The sequence below is a fragment of the Dermochelys coriacea genome, chromosome 22 (assembly GCF_009764565.3).
Source record: "Dermochelys coriacea isolate rDerCor1 chromosome 22, rDerCor1.pri.v4, whole genome shotgun sequence".
Taxonomy (NCBI): domain Eukaryota; kingdom Metazoa; phylum Chordata; order Testudines; family Dermochelyidae; genus Dermochelys; species Dermochelys coriacea.
In genome coordinates, this window is record NC_050089.1 from 10,820,498 (window position 1) to 10,840,074 (window position 19,577).

Below are 19,577 nucleotides of genomic sequence, written 5' to 3' on the forward strand. Positions count from 1 at the left end.
GGGTGGGTGAGGAAAAAGAGGCACCGAGAGGTGACATGCTCAAGGATACATAGCAGATCATTGGCAGGGCAGGGTATAGAACCCAGCTGGCCTGACTCCTGGGCCAGTGCCCCATCCACTGGGCCACACCACACCTCTGGACATGCACAGTTTATGAATACCGTCACTGGTATGCAAGAATGTAAATTCAACATAGCAAGTTGCATTTCTAATGCACATTTGGCTGTAGTTGTGAAAGAATACATGTTACTTACATGAGCAAGTTACACTCCTTTCCTGTATGTTCTGCATCCTATTGTTGCTATTCACTGCATGTTCAGACTATTGTATTTGGTCTGAGATGAGTGGCTGGCTGATTTAAATAGATATATATATTTATATTCAAGGAGAGCAATTACTCTCTCTGATTTAAGAGATTCAAAACATGAAGGTGATCATGACTGAGGTCCTGCATGTACAGTAAATTAAAATTGCTTTTATTTTACTATAGCTATTCCAGTACTGTATAATCTACTCTCGTCAGATGGGTTTGACTACTGACTTCTCATCTTAGCATTTTGTTGTGTTGGCTGTTCTGTCATTGCTATACAGTACTCTGCTCAGAGAGCTCCAAGGTAGGTATACAATCTATAGCAGCGTCTTCACAGAGTGCACCACTGGTACACTCAATTTAATCGTCTGTTTTTTTTAAAAAATAGGCATATAAAGGATCAGCACCGGCTGTGCTGTGCAATCAGCACTTCTTGTGCTATCCTGCAACCAAGGGGGAGCCTCAAGCAATAACTAATGAACAAGAATTGCTTGGACCCAACAAGTGGTAGATTGGCTTCAGCAGAAGCAACTTTTTGCCGCCGCCTCTCAAACCATGACTGCTAATGTAAAAAAATTAAAAATCCAAATAACCAGCCAGCCAACCAACCAACACCAATGCTATTGTATCAGCTGCAACGTGTTGCTGCTCCATAACCTTAGAATATGGGACAAATTACATATGCTCAAGAGGAGGGAAATTCCAATCATGTCCTAAGAGGAGAAGAGAGGTCCCAACAGCTCCTTCTGGCCACCACAAGAAGCTGACCTGATTGTCTACATGCCACAGAGAGCTGTGTTCTGATGATCACAGGGTCCAGCATACTGCTTGTTTGACCTGTGCTCCTCCTGTCACTTCACCCTCAGGAATGAGGAAGTGCTACCAAGCAGCAGAAATTCTAGAGCTTGGCAATCAGGAGAAGCAGCCTTCCTGTGAACTCTTTTTCTATAAAGCTTGAGACTTGCCTAAACTCCAGCTTCTCCACTAGGAACAAGAGTTTGTTCAGAATATGGCGGGGGAGGAAAATTTGGCTACCGTGTGTGTGCACTTGTTCCATGTCTGAACTTGCTGAGTATACAACTATTATTCCCAGGGACTCCAGTAAAAGGTGAATCTGCAAACCAGTTATCTATTTGTGTTTGTCTCATTTGGTCATCCCCTAGGGCCTCATCTGGCCTTCACAGCATCTAGTCCCCCACAAGAGGATAGGTTGTTACAGTGTTGGGATCCATGGGAAAGTTGAAATGAAAGAGGGACGGGAGAGAGAGGCTAATATTTGGGGAACCTCACATATGCACATTAGAAAAAAATGGACGGATCAAAATTTGCCTTCAGTTATACCCATCTACTCCATTTTCACTTCACTGAGGCTGCATGGGCATAATTGAGAGGAGGCTGTGTTAAAAATTACTCTCTCTAGCTGATAGCCTATAGAACATCTTGTTTAGTCTATTTGAATTTGTATTAGCTGCCATCTCTAGAGAATACAATACTGCAGATCATTCCAGAAAGTACTGTACATTTTGGGCATGATTCTCAGAGTCCATTGTCCATTTGCTCATGTAGAGGCATCTGTGCACACTTTTCGGGTATGGTGGCACCTGGGCCCGCAGATAGAATTTTTATGCTCAAAACACATTTGGACAAAGGGAGGCCAACTTAAAGACACTTTGGCTCTTTATTCGTTTGGCATATTTATGTCAAAGTGTTCAGCGTCTGGCCCGAACATACAAATAGATCTGTTAAAAACAAAGCAAGGTCAAAACCAATAAAACCATGCAAATATGCTGTTGTGTTGTTCCAGAAGCATTTGGTGGGTGTCTAATGCCTCTTTTCAAAGAGGCCAAATCCATGATGTTTCTAAAGTCATGGGACACAACCTGAATCAGCAAGGAAATGTGTTAATTGCACCAGTTTTCCCCCTGTTCCAGAGATGAATTTTGCCCACATTCCAGTTGCCAAATAAGGCACTGACACTTCAGGAAGTCTATGTGAATGGTTCATTATGCTTGCATGGAGCCCCATCAGAATCGGGAGGTGTGAAGTTAGTGGAGCTCCGTGCAAGAGAAAAGGGATGTCATGTTGAGCCAACTCCACTCTGGGGCTTGGACACTTAACTAGTGGCACTGTAGGTCACTCAGCAGGAAGAGTTTGCCATACCCATCTTTCAGTTGAGCTATTAAATCCAAGGTCCTTTCTGCTGCTCAGGGACAGATGTCCAAGGAGAAGTTAAGTTCCTTTGGCACAATTTGTGTGAAGCCTTTTTTTTTATTTCTCTTTGGATTTAATACACAAACAAAGAGAAACAACAATATTGCGGGAACTAATTCATCACTCCAGCTTCTGAGGACAAAATATTATGGAACATATTCTGTCCTCACCTGCAGCCTGCTAGCAAGGCTTGGCTTTACACATACACCGGACTACACCACATGGAATAATAACCAGCCAGTGGTAATACAGAAGGGTATTACTCATGGAAGACCATGGCTCATACGTCATAATTTAGTAATAACGCTTTGCACTTCTGCAGCATGTTCCATCGGGGGATCTCAAAGCACTTTATGAACTTTACTGAATTAAACTGCACAAACCCCTTGAGGGGCCAGTAAATAACTATTCTTATCTCCTATTTACAAATGAGGAAAATTAGGCACAGAGAAATTAAGCCCACATTTCAAGATTCTGATCCCCTCACTAGCATGAAGACCTTACCACTCCAGAAGCCAATGGGACTTTTCTAAAAGTGGGGTACTCTTGTAATGAGCAAGGGTGGCTGAATTTAGGTGTAAATGTCCCCTGGCCTTGGGTGCTTCTACTTTTGGGTGCCTGACTCCCAACATCCTTTTCAGAAGGGCTGAGCACCTGTAATTCCAAACAAACCAAGTCAAGGGGCGCTATGGGTGCTCAGCACCTCTGATAATCAGACCCTTAGTGTCTCAAGCTGGGCACCTAAAAGCAGTTGTCACTTCTGAAGAGTTTGACATAAGTAACTAGACCAGCAGAGCTGGAACCCGAACCCAATTTCTTCATACCTGGTACTTTGCTTAAACCATTAGCTCATATTGCGTCTCTGGATGCAACAAAAGCTGCAATCACTTGTCTAATGTATCTTTGTTTCTAATATTTTGCTTTGCAGACATTTCCCTACACATCTTCAAAGAACATACTAAGTTATGGCAAAAACAGCAATTGAGAAATAAGCAGCCCCTCCATCAACTCATAATGCCTCGTGGCACTTGTTGAGACAAGGAAAAGGAATAACTCCAATCTCCTACTCAGCATCACCTCTCTCAGGAAAACAGCCTCTAATGCTCAAAGCTAGGTGAGCTACTTCTGGGAGCCTGAATTACATTTACAGTCACTAAAGTCTGCACTGGCCAGGGGGACTAGTTGTGACCCAGCAGAGACCCCCCTGACTTCAGATAAAGTTGCAGTGGAGATTGTTCCTTAAGAAGTCGTATCCGAGGTCCTGACCCTGCAAAGATTTATGTTTGTGCTTAACATAAATAGTTCAGTTGAACTCAATGGGACAACACACTTTTGTAAATCCTTGCAGAATCAAGGCCTGACTCACAGATCTATAAAGTTCTCCAGCTCTCTTGAGTATGAAAAGTGCTCTATATACACTGCGTGAAATCCTGGCTCTATTCAAAGGCAAAACTCTCATTCACTTCAGCAGGGCTGGGTTTTCACCCGCAAATGCTATTCTGTTCTTTAAATTAATCCTTTATAATATGGTTTCAGAGTAGCAGCCGTGTTAGTCTGTATTCGCAAAAAGAAAAGGAGTACTTGTGGCACCTTAGAGACTAACAAATTTATTAGAGCATAAGCTTTCGTGAGCTACAGCTCACTTAATCGGATGCATTTGGTGAAAAAAAACTTTTTTTCCACCAAATGCATCCGATGAAGTGAGCTGTAGCTCACGAAAGCTTATGCTCTAATAGATTTGTTAGTCTCTAAGGTGCCACAAGTACTCCTTTTCTTTATAATATGGTTACATCTAGGCCTTTTTTGTTTTGCTATCTCTCTCCAATGAGGTGAAGGGTCAGGGGAAATGAGATGACTAAATAGGAGGAGAATAAAAGCTTTGGTACCTGAAGTCTGCACCGTGCACCACATCCTGGTCTCACGCTGCTTTAAATTTGATTCTACTCTACTATAGTCAGTGGAGTTATTCCACATTTAATTCCACATGTGACTCGTATTATAATCTGGCCCCATCGCCATTAGCAGAGTAATATTTGAGGGCTTTGTTGCTGGGATTGTTTTTTCCTCCTCCTCCACTTTTTGTTCAGTTGGTACCTTGTCCATTCTTTTCATTTTGTAGGATTCTGCCCCAGATTTTCACAGCTCAAATGTCTTCTGCACAGTCTCTAACTGTCCTCTTCTTCCATTAAAACAGAAGGGAAAAAAAGTTGAAAAGCTCAGTGGTAAAAACAATCATCAGACCATTTATTCTTGAAGGCTTGGATGTTGCTTGTGCAGCTATGCTCGATCTTCAGGATCAGTTGGGTTTTCCAGTGGTAAAGTAACAGCAAAAGAGCATGTGGCTAATAAATAGACTGATCACTGAAATATACTCAATGATTTTTAGTTCTTGATACATTCCTGATTTCTTGAGGGTTTACTTGTGCTCCTTTCATCAGATTAGACATCACCATCTTCATAGCCCCATATTTTTCTCTGGTAAATGGACAATGATTGCAGTAGAAAGCCACACATACAATGGGCCAAATCCATCTCTGGTGTAACTATTTTAGTCAATGGAATTGCATCAGGGTATGATTTTGACCCAGTGATAGTAAAACCAGATGTTAAGACAGTAAAACAAGAACTGATCTGCTGGCAGCTTTGATCCTGCTGACTTTAATCCTGTTCCAGTGGACTTTTTTTTTTATGCTAAGAGAATGTTTGGAGTTAGATTTAATCCATTTCCCAGAAAGCACTAATGCAATGGTATAAAACCAGAAACTTGCTGGTCAAGACAAGAACAAAGAGCTGGATGTTCAATAAGCCTTCCTTTGCCTGGAGCATCTTAGAAATTGATGCAATATATGATGAACACTCATCTTTGTTTCTGTAATTTTTCCCTGACATCAAATTTCTTTTTTTATTTACGTTCAATACTACATGGGTGAAAGTCACCCATTGAGCAGAGCACGAGGCCCATACACCTCAAAATGGGACTTAGTGCTGCAAAGATCTTGGGCTGGCCCTCTGCAAAAGGGTGAATTTTTATCTCCTGACCATAGCAATTACATAGCCTATGGCTTCCAGAACCATTTTTAACCCTCACTGGAAATGAGTCACCCTTTACCAAGATTGGAAGCTCATAGGGGCAGGAAGTGTGTCTGGTGATATTTGCCCCTAATGGTCCAGGTACACCAATGATGCCGTAGAAATAAAAATAAAGTCAAGTGTCTCGGGCTAAGTGTTTCATTGTGAGAGCCAGGATGGGAACTCAAAAGCTGCTGGCTTCCCATCCTTTGTCCCACACCAGGAGTAGCATTGACGATATAACCTACTTTGAAACACAGCCCAAGACTCAGTTAAGATTTTGAAGCCACAGAATAGTTCATTGCAGTTCACTATTCAAGTTACTTCATTTCATACAATGGCTTAAAAAGGTCTCAAGCCAGCCTAGTAACTAGTCTGATTCAAAAGCCACTGACATGCTTCAGCCCAAAACCTTCATCAGAAGTCCAAGGATCAGATCTTCAGCTGTCACAATTCTGTTGCTTTCAATAATATTAGGCTGATTTACACCAGCTGAGGATTTGCCTGCATTGAAAAGTTTGGCCATTTCAGAGTGTGTGGCTTCATCCCTCACATTGATCGCTGAGATTTTGGACTAAGTTCTGTGCACGTATCTTCATGATTAAGATGTCAAACAATTGGAAAGCAATTCTGGAAACTGCTAAGTATCAAATTAAAAGGTTATTTTTGTACCCACTGTACATTATTTCTATTTGCTTTAACTACTTTGAAAGTGTAATGGCAGATATTCATGACAGCTAATCTATTTTATGACGTTCTTCTCTCAGGAACAATTTTGGGGTTTGCCAGTAAGGGTCATATTGGGACAGTCCACAGGAACACCTTGGATTCCTCCGTCATTGTATCAGTTTCTGCAGATTTTTAAGCTTTCATTTATTTCATGTTTTTAGCGGTTATGGTTGCAAAGATGACTGTTAAAATCTGGAACTGATGCACGGTTTTCTGTAGATAAATGGACAAACAGTAGATCAGACAGGTGTGAAAATCTTCAGTCATCTCAGTGAAGAACTCTGAAACATAATGACACCAATTTAAATGCCAACATTAAATATTTTACTGCCAATAATTTTGGCAAAAAAAATCTAGTTCTTCTGGGATAGTAGCAAGGCCTTGGGATTGGAGCTTGAGAGCAGAATTCTTGGTGGTTCTTGAATAGAGTCCCGTTGTTTGGTTTTTTTAATGCCATACTCTGATTCATGTTACCTAGGGTAGAAATATGATTTGAAAACTGAGCTAACCTAATCTAAATTGTGCTTATGTACCATAGTGATAGGCACTTTAGATAGATTAAAATATAGGTATATGCCATATATTGGTAGTTGGGAAATGCATTTTATTTTCCAGAAAAAAAATTCAAAGAGAAAAGTTTTCATTTTTTTGTCATTTTCCTCCCTGGTTTTCATTGTAAAACCAACCCTCTCAAAAATTCAGTTTTGGAAAACTGGAACATTTTTGCATTTTGGTTTTTTGTTGTTGTTACGAAAGCCTGAATTTTCTCAACAAAACCAGTATTTTTCTCATAAAAAATTGTTGATTTAAAAAGGCATTTTTTCATCCAATTTTTTTTTGAATGAAAAATGTTTGACAAGCTCTAATGCAAGATAACTGACTATGGTCAGTACCTGTAGATATCCCTAGATTACCTGGGGAGTAGTAAAACATTTGTGGACAATCAACCTGTGGAACTCATTGCCAGAAGATGTTGTGAAAACCAAAAGTATAACTGAGTTTAAAAAAAAATTCGGTACATTGAGGGAAAATAGGTCCATCAACGGCTAATAGTCAAGATGGTCAGGGATGCAAGCCCGTGCTTTGGGTGTGCCTAAACCTTTCATTGCCAGGAGCTGGGGCTCAATGACAGGGGATGAATCACTCAATAATTGTCCTGTTCTGTTCATTCTCTCTGAAGTATCTGGTGCTGACCACTGTTGGAAGACCAGATACTGGGATAGATGGACCATTGGTCTGACCCAGGATGTCTGTTCTTATGATATTGTACATGTTTATATACCCAGCTGTCCCTGAGTTCTAGATGAGCTTAAAGACCATGTTTAATGCTGAAATTGGAAATAAACAAGGATCATCTGAGAGCAAAAGAGTCAGGTGATATTGACCATGAAATCTCACTATGTCATGTAGGGAGTTGTGGGGAAAAAAGGCAATGTTTGAGCCATGCAATGTTATATTTCCAAGTTTGAAAGCAAAAAGCCAGGCAGAAAATTTCATTACTGTCTCAGACTGTATTTTACAGTGTGTGGCTGGTAATGGTGCAGCTGGCTCCCTCCCACTGAATACCACGTTACAGATGCCACATGATGCCTGACATGGGGTAGCAGAGAAAAGAAAACCATGAGTCTATCCATGGAGTCACATTATAGTCAGAGAAACACTCTAGAGCTTTTCCATTGACTGCAGTAGCAGCAGACTTTCTCAAGAGACAAAATGACTATTCTAAATTACTGCAGGGCATAAATGGCTTCCTGAAAATACACACACTGCAAGGAGCCTCTCTACCTGGTGCAGAACTGATGTAAGAGCTCCATGCGTGTCCTGCTCTCAGCATCCCTTGCAGGGGTGCATGGACTGTCCTGCTCTATGGTTATTCTCTGCCTGCCAGGGCCCTTAGAAGGTCTTGGGAAATGGGGTGAAAGATGGCTCTGGGCTGCTGTAACTTCAACAAGGACAAACAGGCATCTATACCTCTCCAGAATACAGAGAATCCAAAGGTGTTTTAAAGCTACCTTTGCTCACATGCTGTATCTCTACCCCATGCTCAAGAACAGAGTAACTGAGACTCAAGCTAGTAATTGTTTATAAAGAGATCCAGCTGCATCCATCAAAAAGAGTGGAATTAGCCTTCCTTATTGGCGTTGAGTTTGGAACTTTCCCCCTTTGGCATACGCTATGCTAAGCAACCCAGCATAACGACGCCCAAAGCTTTGACTGTTGTGCAGTGTTATTCGTTAATTGTTTCAGTGTTTCATAGTTATTTTTGTTTTGTGGCTAGTTTTTAAATAATTCAAATCCCAAAACAAAACAAGAAGAAAACTGTTTTCCACTTCCTGTGTGTCTGTCTTTCTAGAACACCAGATCCAAATCCCTTCCCATGTTGGGGCTCTAAATTTTAATTTTTGGGACCAGGGCAGTGTCTATAAGATGGATGTAACTCTGAACATGGAATCCCAGCACTTCCTGAGTACTGGGCAAATTTTTGTTTTAATCTGGATATACTCCTCTCATCTCTGGCCCATCTCTGTAAAATGCATTTAAAACAAAATATAGGCTTCAACTCACTTTAAACTTTAGGGGAAGATCTAGATCTGAACTTCTGAGATCAGTCCTATAGACTAATTTCTCTTATAGTCATAGGCCACAATCTGGCCTGAAGAGAGTGAGACCCAATCTATAATGGATCAAATGTGGGGCTAACTTTTGCCACATGTATCCCATACAGTGCAAACTTTGCTTCACAGATTTGCTGGCTCTTCGCTCACAGATCCTGGAGGTTACTGGGAGAAGTAGGATACGAGTAAGACAATGTCACTCTTTTCCTAATTCCATGTTTGTTGATTGTCCAGTGGGGAAGTGAATCTACTTTCCACCACTACCTTGCATGTCTTGTGTCTGACTCTCTTTGATGGAAGCAGTATGAAGAGTCTGAATGCAGCAGGTAACCATCTAGGGGGCTTGTGGAAAGATGATCACACCTTCAACCGGTGATTTTGGATGGGATGTGGCATCCTCCAAAGACTGTAAACAGCAAGACAATGTTCAGTACTTCACAGTGGTTCTTAAATGTGTCGATTGTTTAACACTCATGGGCTGCCATGTGTGTTTAAGGATAGGGATTGGATCATGAGTAGGGGAGCTACAATGCAGAGAGAAAAATGTTGTGTTACTGTGAGCATGACTGGGCTAATGCTTGTATTAAATCTTTGAGCATTCCAAGGGCAATTTCCAGGATCCTGAGCAAACTCAGGCTGAGCTGCACGCTCCGGTATTTGTTAAAACCTCTGTGCCTTTTCCTGACCAGCCTGACTCTTGATTACTTACTAAACATTACAAGGTGGGTGGGCAGTGAGTCATTCAATGTGCCTACATATCTAATACACAGTACATCGACATCCAACCTTCTACAGCACCACTGGGGAAGAAACTGCTTGGAGTGACCTGGGCTGATACTTGAGATGTAGGATTTTACTGGATTTTAGTGGAACAGGATTTTCTACCATGTCCGGCTCAGCACATAACACAAGAATATAAACCCAGGAAGTAATATGAAGCAGTATTATGTGATAAGGAAAATTCCCCTTCCGGTACCAATGGATCAGTCCATCAGATATTCCATTGCACAAGCTGACATGTCTCTTCTAAAAATAGACATCTGAACATTCAGTCAATGGAGTAATCCAATTGACTGAACATTCTTGGGTGCTTTATCATTTAAATTGCAATAAATCACGGTATGCCACATGCTGTATTGAGTTGCATCAAGTTACACTGCAGCCAATAACATGTGGTAACCAGATGCAATCGTGTGCCATGATGTAACTGCATTGAAAATTCAGTGCATGCACTGTTTTGTCTAAAAGCTGAAATAAAATGGCCCTTTTTAAAATTAGAAAAATTTTATTAAAATCCCTGCTGGTGTCACATTTTGACTTAATTGATATTTGTCCTTTCTTATGCTTTAATTAGTGAGCCCACATGACCTGTTCCAAAGCCCATTGACGTCAATTGAAAGGCTCCTTTTGACTTCAGTGGACTTTGGATCAGACCCATAGAGAGATTTGCAGTAAGATATAAAAGAATCTCTACAGAGCTGTTCTTAGGGCCTCTGGACTTATGCAAGAAGACTCTCAGCACTTCCTTGGAGAGAATGTTCTGCAATCTAACAGCTCTTGCCATTAGGAAAATTATCCTGATATTTAGCCTATTTTTTCCTTTTCTTAACGAAGAGTAATGGAATGACATTATCCTATGTCTCTTAGGTACCTCCGATTACTCATAATTACATCCCTTTGGACCACCTTAAATATTTTCTCTCCCTCCTTAGTTTTGCATCAGATATTTGTACATAATGGATGAGCATAATCATATTGCTTCCAACATTGTTGTTCCTTAAACAGGAGAGAAACATCTAAACATGATTGGACCTGATCCTCAGCAGATGTAAGCCATTGTAGCCCCATTGAATTCAATGATGAAATCGACTTGTGCCCTTAGCTAAAGACTGGTTGCTCTAGAAAGGGACATGGGGGAGAGAGACTCTTATGAGGATGTAAAACCTTTGAAGTCAATGGAGCTATGCTGATTTACACCAGCTGTGAATCTGGCCCAGTGCATTAATATACTCGTGTAAACCCAATATATTCCACTGACTTCAGTGTGATGATAGCATTTACAGTGGTGTGAATGAAACCAGACTCATGCATCCTTAGTGGAATTGTAGGTTGACCTACTGTTGGGGTCAAGAATCAGAGAGAAGGGGGGAAATGAGATCTGGTCACCTTCCCCATTATAGGATCCTTCCAAAGGAGGCACTTTAGATGATGGGGAAAATGCAGCAAAAAAGGACAAAAGAGAAAACGAGCAAGCCAACAAAGAAAAACTCTCCTATTATAAAAACTGAAATCAGCAGTTAAAGGAAAGAAGCTGGCCAGTTAACTTAGCTTAAAGAAAGCTGTATCAGTGAGGGGGCATTTGTAGTGACCCCCTCCTAGGAGGCATCTGTGAGGGTAAAAGATGACTCACTTGCACAGGTGCAGTGGGGAGGGGCAGGATTTGGCTGCAGGGAGGACACTGAAAGTCAAGTCTGTATGCAATAAAGGAGCTGCTCAAAACAAGACAGTTCACCCTTCTGTGGCCTCTTTCTCAAAGTGCTGGAGAAGTGTCAATCAACAAATTCTGGTGTCTGAAAAGGGTTTAAGGGAGAAAGTCACCCAACTCCTATTGGCTTTTAAGTGGAAGTTGGTAGTTCAGCCTACTTTGGAAAGCCCAGCCTATTTCGCACAGCATCCCTGGGAGGTAAATAACTATTATTAGCCCCATTTTACAGCAGGAGACACTGAAAAGCAGACAAATTAAGTGACTTGCCCAAGGTCATCAGAGCGAGGGAGAGGACATGGCAAAACTCCCATTGACTTCAGGACGGCAAGGAGTTCGCCGCAGATCTCCAGCCTCCCACCTTTGTGCTCAAACCACTACTCCAGTATTAAAAGCAATATTGGAATAATCGTAAGCTGAAACACAGCATAGTACATCCAGCTCTCCTGTGGCTACACAGAGATGTCCCTGCATTGTTGAAAATGTGTTTCCCTGACCTTTACAGCTTGTAAAATCCTAGATAGCTGTAACCGTCCAAGCGACAGAGGCAAAATCCTTGAAAAATGGAGCCACGGGGGAAAAAAGTGTCTGTAATTCTTTTAGGCAGAAGGCTTTATGGTGAGCAGCAATTTGAAAGCTTCCAACCAAAAGAGAACTCCACAGGACTTGCTATGTCTTGTGCTTTTCATATTTTCAGGGCAAATACACCAAGAGAGATATGCTGAAGCTGTATCTTCTCTTAGCTTATTACCATAATGGCCCAACATGCTAAACTGATTGATTCTGCTGTTGCATAGAAGAGAGAGCTCCTCATCTTTCACTTTGTTTTCAATGATGACATTCTGAGTCTGGGACAGAGGCCTCCAAACCAAACTGAATTTTCAACTGCTGGCATTGAGGTTGAAAACTCTCAGGTTCTTCAGTGCTTAAAATCCCGGTACAAACTTTGATTTTTCAAACCAGATTTTTCAAATTTTGATAGTCAGCACTGAGAGTCCCATTCACACTCAACTGCATCTCTGCACCACTGGACTTCCTCTTCCATAACTGATGGAACGTCTACACTGCATTAAAAAAAACCCTGTGGGACTGGGTCTCAGAGCCCAGGTCAATTGACTCAGGCTCACAGGTCTCAGGCTGCAGGGCTAAAAATTGCGGTGTCAGCTTTCCGGCTCGGGCTAGAATCTGGGCTCTGAGACACACGCCCCATGCAGGATTTCAGAGCCTGGGCTCCAGCCCGAGCCCAAACATCTCCACAGCCATTTTATAGCCCTGCAGCTTGAGCCCCAGCCAACTGATCTGGGCCAGCTGTGGCCGTGCCATGCATCTTTTACTGCAGTGTAGCTGTACCCTTAGTGACCTACTTATCAAAGTGTGATAATGATCTTTAAAAACACCAGCTCAGATGCAGGAGAGTTGCCTGCTGGCAGGAAAGCAGATCAAGCTAACTCAGCAGACTGTTCCTTTCAGTCTTATTCCAAAGTTTGCATTCTCCGTGATTAATAGGTACCCTCAATTCTCTTCAATATCGTACCTGTCTCCATCGTGTCTGAACGCTTCCCATGTATGTGTGTCTTTCATTTCAGCTTAGGCTGGCCAGATGTCCCAATATTCTTGGGACAGTCCCAATATTCAGGGCTTTGTCTTATATAGGTGCCTGTTTACCCCCACTCCCACCCCCTGTACTGATTTTTCACCCTTGGTATCTGGTCACCCTATTTCAGCTTAGTATATTTCTGTGAATATTCCATCTTTGCGCCTCTCATTGGGGGACACTATCATCGAGGGATGGAATAGCAATTGCTATGCTCCTAACATACCTACTGACTCAGGTGAGATACTTCCTGTGGCAAAAAAAAATAAAATGGGAAAATTCATGTCAAATAAATGCCTACAGTCACATGATCAATTAAAATGAGCAGTGGAAATTATTTAAAACCAATTTCTTTTTGTAAAAAAACATGTCTGTCTCTCATACTGAACTCTAGACAGCCATAGCATAACCTTGGCACCCTATTTGAGAGATCTAATATCACTGTATAATGTTTCTCTAACCAAAAGTTGACTGTTGTAACAATTATCCTTTTGTCTCTGATGATTTGTAAACGTGTTAAAACTTCCCAAATAAATAGATTTTTTTTAAATCAGAGAGGTCTTGTTAATTTGTAGCTAGACCCAGGAACTAGTTCCAACATGGATCCTGACCTGCCTTCAAGTATAGTAAGTGGATGGAGGGTGCCATTTCATTCTGTTCTTGCATTCCTGGGCTTGTCTTGGTGGTGGTGGTGGTCTTTTTAACAACATACAAAAAAGAAACAGAAAACGCTAGCGCTATCCTGCAGTAGAAATGAAGTGAATCTATGGGAAAGTCTAAAGAATCTCTGAGTGCTAGATTAGATGTTGGATCGCATGCCCATGAAGGGGACTAAGAGTGATGGCCTATAAAGACCTTAAGTCTGGGTGAGCAGGACTAAATGCGTGATGCACGTTGTTACTCCCTACTTGGAGGAGGTGGGCAGACAAGTGGTAGATTCTTGGCTCTGCCCCCCACGGTCACCCCCAATGCAGGAGCTAGTACTTCTGAACTGGGCTGGGTGGTGGTATAATTTGCTGCTTGTATAGGCTACCTCTGACCCTCCCTTTCACTCTCCCAGAGAAGGTAGAAGCAGGGAAGGCATTGAGAATCAGAGGGACATGTATGAGTTATATTGTCCTTTCAGGGTCATTCCTTTGCTCAATACTGTGCCTAAAGTGATAATCTAACCCTTAACATCCACCTTTAAGTAACCCATTGGAACAAGCACCCTGCTGTATAAAATGCTACGGCTTTGTGATTTTTCTGTGCTACCCTTCAAACTTGCCATGAAAATGATTCGTTTAGGTCCAAGAGGGGATGGAGAATGAAAGGAAGCAGGAAAGGGGAAAAAAATAGAGATGGAGTGTAAGGAAAGATTGGTTGCTTCAGTTCTACTGATTCTGATCACACTGAAGCTGTGACGGAGTGCTGGGAACCAGTAGCTGAGCTAGCACTCTGGTCACTTAAACACAAATTCATTTTTCCCTGGGTTGACCTGACAATGCCTAATTAGTGGATTAGAATGGGGTAGGGGTGAACTAATGAGCAAATTGTCTCATTAACACAGGAGGTATAAGAAGGCAGAGGAAGTGCAGGGGAGGGAGGCGGGCTAGAAAAGTCAGAGCCAGGAAGGATCTCTGGGTAGAGACATTGCTTCCCTCCCCTTGGTAGAGAACTGAGGATAAACTGAAGCTGTACATAAGGTGCCGTGTGGATCAGAAAGGTGGTGGGAAGTAAATAAACTGCTCTGGGGTGTTTAACAACTAAAGGTCTCAGAGTCTGTGTAGCCAGAGCAGAAGTCAGGAGCAGGATGTCGGCCTGTCACAGACGCCAATGGCCAAATATCCATTGATTTCTGTAGGAAAGAAAGCAGGGCTGAGCCCTTAATCTGCAATGTTTGAATTGTTTGTTAAATTTCCAGAAAGCCTCCCTTGATATCTTGGAACTTCGTTGAATTTTCAAAATGTCAATGGACGGCATTAGGTCCTTGAAAGATGCTGTCTCCCCTGCCCCTTTCTAGAGAAACTAATTACTAGCTATCAGTGCACGTGGGTTTTGGCACTGGGTGCAGCAATATTCTCTTTATATGTATTATTTCTTTAGTTACGTGGAGAGAGAGGCTATAGCAGGGATGGCCAACCTGTGGCTCTGGAGCCACATGCTGCTCTTCAGAAGTTAATATGCGGCTCCTTGTATAGGCACCGACTCTGGGGCTGGAGCTACAGGCGTCAGCTTTCCAATGTGCCAGGCGGGGAGGGGGGTGCTCACTGCTCAACCCTTCCTCTGCCACAGGCCCTGCCCCCACTCCACCCCTTCCCGCGCCCTCCCCTGAGCCTGCCATGCCCTTGGTCCTCTGCCTCCCCCCCCACAGCCTCCTGCATGGCATGAAACAGCTGATGGGGAGGTGCAGGGAGAGAGGGGGAGGCGCTGATCAGCAGGGCTGCCAGTGGGTGGGAGGCACTGGGAGCAGGGCTGGGGAGCTAATGGGGGGAGTTGCTGACATATTACTGTGGCTCTTTGACAATGTACACTGGTAAAGTCTGGCTCCTTCTGAGGCTCAGGTTGGCCACCCCATGTGCTAAAGCCACAAAATTCAACATTCAGATATGGATCAGAAATGTCTCCTAACTTTGAGGTGTTGGGAACTGGGTTTTTGAAGCTATGTCCCGATAGGGGATAATATTTAGGCTGGCTTGCAATGTTATGGTTATTATCTGGCTGTGAGAACTCCCAAGGCACTGAGTGTGTTTGGGGAAAGGGAAGTGTTTTCCAGATGTATTTAGCTAAACTGCACTGATTCTATGCTATTTTGTGTCATTGCTGTCGTGACTACCATCCCATCTCATAAAGTAGGCTCTGGGTAGAATAATAATAGTACTTTGTATTTCTGTAGCATCTTTCAGCTGAGATTCTCAAAAACCTTTGCAACAAGTTCTCCCCAAATCTCCTCCAGGGCAAGAAGTAGAAAATTATCCCTCTTTTGCACACCAGACAACTGATAGATACAAGGGTTAAGTGATTTGCCAAAGATTACACAGTAGGTCAGTGGCAGAAGAGACTCTAGGTCATCTGATTCTTTGTCAAATACCTTAATTCATGGGAAGAGAAAATGCTTGTATGGTTATGTCATAAAACAAAAAATAAACTAATTGTGGCAAAAAAAATTAGACAAAAAAGTAGATCCGGTGGATTATACAGTGAAATTCATTTTGCCTGCATTTGTTGATCCATGGTTGTATAGGTAGATTTTTTTCTGTAGCTGCACCGCTGGCAGCCCACTAAAAGCTGGCTCATAGTTTGTCATTACCTTTGATGGTTACTAAATGACCATATCTGGGAGTTAACTCTCTTGTATGGTCTTCCCATAATGATAAAGTGGTTCTTTTAAGAATTCGATGACTTGCCAAAAATCTATTATTGCACAAGTCTACAGCCCTTTCCAAAATAATTTATAGGACATAGCACTCTGTGCTATGAGTGACTAAAAAGCACAAGAAAGACTCTCATTTAATACCAGCTGTCCAATCCATTTTACCTGTCTATGCATTTTTAATGTGCCCATCACCATAGTATACAGATGTCGTAGATATAAGAGCAGCATTTATTTTCTTTTAAAGAACCATATTCTCCACCCCTCCTATTTTCAATGCCGCTTTCTTCCATGGGTAGTTCTTGTGTGCTTGTCTCCACCACACATTCTGTTGGACAGCCTGCAGCCAGCTTACACAAGACAGATGTGTCTAATCTTGCTCTCTGAAAATAGTGAGCATGAGTTAGATTCAGCCTGAACTCTGGTGAAGAGGAACTCCACAACCAAGAGCCTGACCCCAAGAATGTCTAGTTCCCCTGACTTTGTGTTTCGCTCTGGGCTCTGTCAGCCCTCATGTGATGAGTTGTGTTAGGTCTTGTGCATGTTTTTGTTGGTATAACCTAGGGTGTGAATTTCATCTGATTATATCTATATGTTACTTGGGAAGGAATTTAAGCTAAACCAAAAAAGCCTAATTGTTTTCATTATTAATATAGATAAACTTTCCATGCAAGTATTAACAAACCTTATTCGTAACCCACATTTGTTACTTTTGAAAGGTCTGTTTTTGTTTGGTCTACCACTTACCATTATCAGCATATTAATTTTGTTCCATTTCCCCAACTGGTAACCAGAGGTTATAAAATCTACATTCCCCCCACCTCCTGATTGAGAGAATTTCCCATCCTTTATTTTTCCATCTCACTAATGTTGGAAGAATCTGTCCTTTTCCAAAACAGAGCTATTACAAATCTGGCTGTTACTGGTAAGTGCTATTAATGGGTCTTTCCTCAGGTCTATCACCTCCTCTGGACCGTCAGCTAAGAGAACTGCTATGGGTTGTATGTGTGTAGCTTAACTTTAGTTAACTAGAAAATTCTATTTGTTGTTTTCCACCAATATACTATTATCTTAGGGCATTTTCACCATATATGCGGAAAGGTCCCTATTCCTCCACATCCTCTCCTTTTTTTTATATTTTCTTTAGCTTGAATGGAGCGAAGTACGATTGAGAAAGTACTGTGCTCTTATACCGGAAAAAGTGTCTCCACATGGGGATTTTCCTGGTATAACTTCTATTATCAACAAGGCCTAAGCAGGATTAGATCGACAATCCTTAGTACAAAGGGAGAGTGATTGTCTAGTGGTTACAGCAGGAAGTAGTCATGATCGGGTTAGCTAGATTACCCAGAGTATTATGGGATGAAGATATGCTCCACCCTTCCCTTACTTCCTGTTTAATCAGTCGGAAATTCCCCCCTACACACGCGCGCACACACACACACACACACACACACACACTGTTGTGATGCAGTCAGATAAAGCAGCATGTTCTCAGGTGATTTGTTACTTTTGTTGCACTGAGCTGTCTCTTTACAAAAGCCAGGATTTTGGATTCTTGCTTTCCAACTTCAGCTCTGCCTTTTAAATTGCCTTGTGGCAAATCGCTTCGACCCAGATTGTCATTAGTAGCCTCGATTGTTGGGTGCCCAGCTTTAGATACCTCTGGATTGCCTCTCAGAGGTGCTGGCTACACTCATTGCTCTGTGTCTTTAATTAGCTTTGATTAGCAGGCCCAAGGAGTCCTATACTGGACACCCAACAAAGGAGGCTCCCAACATTTGAGGTGATTTTAAAAAATATTTCCTTTCCTTTCTCTTTGCCCCACATTTTCCATCTTCAAAAGGTGATATGAACACTTCAACCTCCCCCACAGTGGTGTTTATAAGGCTGAAATATTTACCGCTAGTCATTTGTAAGGGGCAGCATATAGCTGTGATCACCCAGATGCTGACCAGGGAATGAATTGTGACTCAAAAAGCCCCATTTTGGTCTGTGATTCCTCCTTTGCTCCAGGGGAACAATGAGCTGCATCCATGTACAGCACTCCTCTGTACGAGCTCAGTTGTGCTGACCAGCATGTGGGAAGATGGGAGTCCACTGCCCATCCATCAGCATGGAGAGACTGGCAAAGGCTAGTCTTTCTTCCCCAGCCATCCTGGGATGCAGGTAAGCTATGCAGGGCAGAAAGGCGTGTATTACACCTCCTCTTACTCTGCTATGCTGGCAGTAGGGTGAGTCACAATCTTGCCCTGAGTAATTATCCTCAGTAATTACCCTGAGATCCTTGCACTCTACCAATGGTGAATATTATTGTTTCAGATATCAGACAGTTCGATAATTGTTCCCCACCTTGAGCTCTCCTTCAAGCTTAATGCATAAAAAGATGACAGCCCTGCTTTCTAGTCATGAGCTCTAATGTTTTGAAGTGGTCACTCCCCATTCTAGCTCTTTATATAAGGTGGTACCAGAGTTCCACGTTTGCTGAAGAGAGCCCCCAGTCACGAAGTTTGGGTCCTCTGGCATTGTATCTAAATGTTGTCTTCCCAGTCTTCCAGGGTGGTATCACAGGGCTCACTGATGGCTAGCGGTGCCTCCTGTAGGCCGCCTGGCAATTAGCTCTGCCAGACATTGCGCTCCCCCTCCAGCAGTATGTTCCCCTGTGCTGTCTCACCCTGCGGCCCCTCACAGTCAAGGGACTGCAGTCACCTCTTTGTCACTTAACCCTTTGGCCAGGTCACTAATGTCCTTCCCTTCCAGACCTAATGTCTGGCTAGCATCTCCAATGCCCTTGCCACTGGCTGGTAGGGGACCCCAGGCCCACCCTCTACACTGGGTTCCAGCCCAGGGACCCTGTAACAAGCCGCCAAAGTCTCTGCAAAGTCCTATCCCTTGCTGCTGTTTCCCTGGGCTTCTTCCTGCTTATCTGGCTTCCCCTCTCTCTGGGTTTGCAAGCCTCCCAACTGACTCACTCCACTCAAGGAGTGGCTGCAGGCTACTACCCTGGCATGCCAGCACAGCACCACCCCCTGGTCTGTAGCCAGCTTCCCAGCTTTATAGGCCCTACCTCTTCCTGCACAGGTGAGCTTGCATGCAATCAATTAGTTCCCTGCTCCCTGGCTCTCCTCTAGGTGTACCCTGGGAAATTAATTGGCCGGCTTGGCCATCTTGACCCCTTCCAATCCTGTGTGGGGTGGACACCCCATCATGGGTGG

The 19,577-nt window shown here is 42.8% G+C and overlaps 1 long non-coding RNA gene across 1 annotated transcript in view; it reads left to right on the plus strand.

The window, feature by feature from the left end:
- The window catches only part of LOC119846837, a 59,195-nt gene extending 48,043 nt beyond the window's left edge, over positions 1 to 11,152 (plus strand). Inside the window, exons 3-4 of the long non-coding RNA XR_006276585.1 lie at positions 3,450 to 3,635; positions 4,641 to 11,152. This is a non-coding gene — a long non-coding RNA (uncharacterized LOC119846837). The remainder of the gene's footprint in view (positions 1 to 3,449; positions 3,636 to 4,640) is intronic.
- The last annotated feature ends 8,425 nt before the right edge of the window (positions 11,153 to 19,577 follow it).